This window comes from Gopherus evgoodei, unplaced genomic scaffold (genome assembly GCF_007399415.2).
Source record: "Gopherus evgoodei ecotype Sinaloan lineage unplaced genomic scaffold, rGopEvg1_v1.p scaffold_321_arrow_ctg1, whole genome shotgun sequence".
Taxonomy (NCBI): domain Eukaryota; kingdom Metazoa; phylum Chordata; order Testudines; family Testudinidae; genus Gopherus; species Gopherus evgoodei.
The window spans coordinates 3,279-9,496 of NW_022059985.1; the positions used below are offsets into that span (position 1 = coordinate 3,279).

Sequence of the window (6,218 nt, forward strand, 5' to 3'; positions counted from 1 at the left end):
GGAATAGGTGGACGGGAGATTATCCTGTATACAGCTTGTCCAGAATTTCCACCATGCTTCCGCTCTTGGGAGGGCTGTTCTTTTACACCCTGGAAACTCCTGCGGCGTCTCTTTCAGAGATTCCAGTCCAGGTCGGCTGTGTGTGGCTTCTCCAGTGTCACCAAGCCACACCAGCTCTGAGGTCACAAAGGCAGACTGTTGGATCTCACTGGACAGTTAGGCTTTGCAAATGTAATCTCAGTTCTGTAACTTGTATTGCCTTTGGTTTGCCGCTGTCTCTATTTTTTTCACAGCCAACTGGGGCCAAAAGCAGTTTTTCTTTGGACTTAGCATGGTCTGCATTGATTCTTGACTTTGAACGCAGAGCAACTTTCTCTATCTCTGGGCCAAGCTGAATTTCAAATTAACCCGTTCCTTTCCTCAGTAGACAGATTGCTCACACTATGTCAGAGGCTTTTTGGTGATTAAAAGCTCCTCTTAGATGTATGATCTTATCTAGATAGAAGGTATCTTCTAGTGGGCATTGTTTAGATGGATTTTCATGTGTGTAATGATTCCAATTCTCTAAATACCTGCAGGTTTTAGGACCATAATGTACATACATGAAATATGCTAGGGACCCTTAGGGGGTGAGGTGGAATGTTTAGACTGTCCCCCACCCATTTTGCAATCACGCACACAGGGAGGATGCCCTGTCCGCACTAGCTGCACATAAACTAAGGATATCTCCCTATAGGGTACTCACACAGGAGAGGCTAACAAGGATGGCCATGACCCTGCTACATCTCCCTTCAGCAAAAAGCACCAGCTAGTCTCTGGGAGACGGCGCCGCTTACTCTAATTGAGTCCACTGAGATGATCAGACTGTCAGTAGCCCACACGGAAAGGAAAGGGGAAGGGAAGATGGGTACCACACACTCCTAGACCCAGGTAGCTTCCTCACTGGATGATGCCAGGCTGAGTCAGCCCACCATGGGTCGGATCTCCTAAAGATCCACTAGTTACCTGGCTTGCGTTAGAGTAGTCGTGGTCATGAGTTTTCGCTTCACAGGATACTGTGGGTGGTTTCTGGTAACAGTCACTCACACTGGTATGTACACACACACACACACACACACACACACACACACACACACACACACACACACACACACACACACACACACAGATGTTATTCCCAAATACCACGATGCATCTGTACCTTATGTCTGGACCCAATACCATGAGGTGGTATGACAACCTCTCAGCACCAGTGCATACTTAATGCATTTCCCTATGCATTACCTTGTTGGCCAACCAAGCTGTTCCCCAGTACTGCTTCAACCTAACCTTGCTGGGGGTGGCAAAACCGTTCCCCAATACCGCTCTGCATCTGATCTTGCTGCACAGTCAATAAGTTCAGATGGCGTAAGCCCAACAGGGACAGAAGGCCCCACGGACAGTCCTCCTCCGACACCCCAATAGAGATTTCAAAAGGTCTCATACCTCTCTTGTGGCACCATGGGATTCGAAGGGGAACGATCCATAGCAGCTGCCTGTGTCTCAGTAGGCATTGCCATCCCGGACAAGCCCCCAAGTTGTCGGAGAAAAACTCAGTTCTCGCCTTTTCTTTGGGTGCAGCAAAATCAAATACTTTATTATTTCTCCAGCAGTTGCAATAGAGGGAGGGAGTGTCCTAGGACACAGGGTCGCTACAGTCCCGGACAGGTCTCTCAACAGGTAAACAGTTCCAGCAAGCATTTATACCTTTGTTACAGAGAATAACAAGCAATAATACAGACAATAATGAGCAACAGCTTCATTTTGTTTATACATAGGCCATCCTGCTATCTTATTTTTCTCACTTCTAGAAGACGCCGGTCTACATATTTGGTTATCAGTGCAAGGTCGTGACAACTTCTCACACAGTTCTTTTCCACTCGCCTCTCACCATCCTCGCTTCTACAAGTCTCGCGTCATTAGGGTTACAGCTGGCCTAACTCTTGTTAACTGCTAGCCTGACTCTTGCTAACAGACTAACATGCATTAAGATCCCCTACAAATCCTTGTCAATTCTTTCCCTACTTCCACAATGTCAAGGAAGAAGACTGGAGCCTGGAGGTCCTAGAATAGTTGATCTCCATTCACAGATGTTATCGCCTTTGGGGCCAGCGCTACAATTGGGAGATGGATCTAGGGTGATGTCAGGCAATTCCTTTTGAATCCTCTTGGCCTGTGGAGAGGAGCTTGGAGTTTTTACTCAGGCTGACTTTGCTTTCCTTCTTCTTAGAGGTGTTTGTCTCTTTCTCGGTCTGTTAGTTGGAGGATGAAGATGAGGAGGAGCTGGTGCTGACCCTCAAATCATCATCCGACATAGCGACCTCCCCACCATACAACCCAAACCTCTCCTTTTCTGTCTGTTTGCTCCTCCTTGGCACGGCTGGGCCTGGCCACTCGTGTCTCGTGCTGGCTCAGTCCTAGAGCAGCAGCAGCTTCCTCCCCATCTCTCATCTGTTCCAGCCCTCAAGCAGCAGCAGCTTCTCCCCTCCCTTCCCCGGACTCCTCCAGCATTTCCCAAGCTTTCTGCTGCACTTTGCTACTCCCCCAGGCTGCAGTGAAAACTGTGGAGGAACATTACCCAAAGCTTCTTTGCTAACACATGGTGGTATTTGATGGCAATGTACAGAATGTTTAAATCCGATTGGAATTTGAGTTATGTTCTTTTGCTCTGAAATAAAAAATCCCCTGATGGATGTGTCTTGTCCAAATGATTTGCCAATGCGAAAGTGAGAGCTAAAAATCACCATTCCCTGGCTCATTAATCCTAGACTAACTCAGGGGGAATATGTGCCAAAAGCTATGATAGCCTTGCTGTAAACTCCAATTCATTACAGTGGAATTCATCTCCCAGATTTAAAAAAAATGTTACTGAGTCAACTCTAAAGGCTTGTGCTTTATGTTCTTCCTTCCCTGCCCCAGAAGCTTATTCTCTGTTCTGTGTACCAGGGGCTCAGAAAATGGATATTTAACAGCAAAAATTATCCAACTGAAGTTTTGCATCCAAACTTATCCCTTGTGATCTCAGCTGTCTAATGAAAGGAAGAAAGTTCAAAACTGAAAAAAAACAAAGTGTGGTAGAGCTGACAGAAGTGACTGTGTGTAGGCTGCCACTCAGCCCTGAACGACTTATTTCTGTTCCAGTAGTGTCCACATGCCCCAGCTGAATGTGGAAGCCCATTGTGCTAGTTACTGGACATACAGATAGTTAAGAGAGTGTCTTTTACCTTGAACTTACAGTTTAAATAGACAAGACACACACAGGGTAGAAGGGGACAGTGGCAGAATGAGGGGAAAGTGACTTACCCAAGGACCTACAGCAGAACAGTGCTAGAGCCCAGCTTTCATAGCTCCCAGGCCCATGCCTCTCCATGCTGCCTCAGAGCTTCTCCGTCCTCTGCAAGGACCTCCGGACAGTACAGGAGGTTTGATACCACGTCTGATGTCGGCAGCCAGGCACAACAAGATGCCAAAGAACGAAGGGCGTGTCTACACTCGCCATTTAAAGTGGAAAAGTCCCATTTCTATGCAAAAGCAGTGGGAGCGTCTACACTTGCCAATGACTTTTTGCGGTGAAACTCCAGAATTTTCACCGCAAACAGAAAACCACCTCGCTGAGGGACATCCAACTCTGACCGGTGATGCTTTTGTGGTGATGTGCACGTGAAGACACCTTCTTCCTGTTTACAGAGCTTCAGCCTCCAGAAGTGACCACTCTGCCCAGCAGCTCTGCACCTCTGACATCAGGTAAACAGACACCTGCCCTTCCCTCTGTGAAGCCCTGGGAACTTTGAAAGAAACTGTTTTCTTGGCAAGTGCTCACTTATCATCTGCAGCAAAGGATCGCCTGCTTGGAGCAATGCTGAGCTACTGGAGCTAATCAGTGTTTGGGGAGAGGTGGCTGTGCAGGGACCCAGGATGTCCAGAGATCACCACTACCCCCTTCCCACAAGGCCCATGGTGAAAATGGAGAGAGTTGTACTGTGGGAGAGCTCCCCTCAGGGCCATGGAAGTGCTGCAAATGTAAACGCTCTCTGTGGCCTGTGGAAGTGAGGACACAAACCAATGCTTTTCTTTCATGGGTCACTCTCACCCATTGAAACTGAACTCTGCAAGAGTAGGCATTGCTCAAGCGTCACCCTGAATTTCCTAGCTTTCACCTGTTTCAGTCGACCCCTTGAATGGGATGTTGGCTGAGTGAATTTACATTTAAATGCAAACTATCTTGGTCCCAGGGTGAATGCAGAATCAGCTTTTATAGTGACAGCTGTCAAGATTCCTTCCGCACTCTGAACTCTAGGGTACAGATGTGGGGACCTGCATGAGAACCTCTAAGTTTAATTACCAGTTTAGATCTGTTTTACTGCCACCACCCAAATTAGTTATGAGTCATTTGGGAAACTCAGTCTGGGGGGAAGGTAGACAATCTCCCTCCCAGTAGCCTTGAGAGACTTCTCCACCAAGTTCCTGGTAAACACCGATCCAAACCCCTGGATCTTAAAACAAGGAGAAATTAACCATTCCCCCTCCTTTCCCCCCACCAATTCCTGGTGAGTGCAGATCCAACCCCCTTGGATCTTAAAACAAGGAAAAATCAATCAGGTTCTTAAAAAAGAAGGCTTTGAATTAAGGAGAGGTAAAAATCATCTCTGTAAAATCAGGATGGAAAATAACTTTACAGGGTAACCAGATTCATAGAGCCCAGGGGAACCCCTTCTAGCCTTAGGTTCAAAGTTACAGCAAAGAGGGGTAAATCCTCTTAGCAAAAGGCACATTTACAAGTTGAGGAAACAAAGATAAAACTAAGCCGTCTTGCCTGACCGTTACTTACAAGTTTGAAATATGAGAGACTGGTTCAGAAAGATTTGGAGGGCATGGATTGATGTCTGGTCCCTCTTAGTCCCAAGAGAAAACAACCCCCAAAACAAAGAGGACAAACAAAAGCCTTCCACCCCACCAAGATTTGAAGGTATCTTGTGCCCTTATTGGTCCTTTGGGTCAGGTGTCAGCCAGGTTACCTGAACTTCTTAACCTTTAACAGATAAAAAGATTTTGGTGTCTCTGGCCAGGAGGGATTTTATAATATTTTACATAGGAGGGCTATTAACCTTTCCTTTATAGTTATGCCAACACCACAACAGCCTTAGCTCACAGTGGCACCTGGGGCCTTGTAGGGGTCCACACATCCTGGTCAGCAACCTGCCGTACCTAGAAGTGGAGAACCTGAAACAGGATGATTCCACAGCAGACCTGGGCCTCCTCACCGTCATCCTCAGCTTCCTCTTCATGAAGGGCAATGCTGCTAAAGAATCTGCTGTGTGGGAGCTGTTGAGGAGACTGCGAGTTGACCCTGGAGTGAGACACGAGGTCTTTGGGAGGTCAAGAAATTGGTGACCGAAGAATCTGTCCACCAAACGTACCTGGAATATAACCGCATACCCCACACAATTCCACCCGAGTTTGAGTTCTGGTGGGGGGCACGGGCTGCCAAGGAGACGTCCAAGATGCAGATCCTGCACCTTGTCACCAATATCCAAAACAAGGACCCCAGGGCCTGGAGCACCGAGTACACTGAGGCGGCAGCTGAGGATGCAGCTGTGGGGGGCCTGTTCCAAGACAGGAAAGTGAGAAATTGGCATTTGTAAAAGATGTTACCCCTTTTGAACAAATTTTGCAAAAATTCGGACCCAGCCGTTGGTCTGATCAAGCCTTAGCTGATGTCCAGACAATTTCAGACTTAGAAGACAAATTGACTAGATACTTATTGATATATAAACCGTCAACTCAAATGGAAAAGGAAGCAGCTGCAGTTTGGGTTCTATGGAAACCCTGTAATGAGGTATTCCTTCAACTGGCTGAATGTTGTCGTCAGATGCTCCCGGTGTGGTGCTCTGCTCTGTTCAATGTTGATAGCAGTCAGCTGCGTTCATGGTTCCCTCTGTGTGCTGTCCTGGCTCTGTAGATCGCTGACACAGCAGACCCCATGAGAACCCCCAATGACCACAGGCTCCAGTAAGGTACAAAGGCACATTGGCCAGGTTTATTGTCAAACGAAGCACAGTAATAGTTTCCTATAAACTCTACAGAACATACTACAAATTTGTGCCCCCTGGCAATGGACTCAGCTGAGTCAGTGGAGGGACTTTCCACTGGCCCCTAGGCCGGACAAAGACACCACCCCA

At 47.4% G+C, this 6,218-nt stretch overlaps 1 pseudogene; it reads left to right on the forward strand.

Annotated features, from left to right (window-relative positions):
• The first annotated feature begins 5,157 nt into the window (after positions 1-5,157).
• Positions 5,158-5,681, forward strand: LOC115640655 (annotated as a pseudogene).
• The last annotated feature ends 537 nt before the right edge of the window (positions 5,682-6,218 follow it).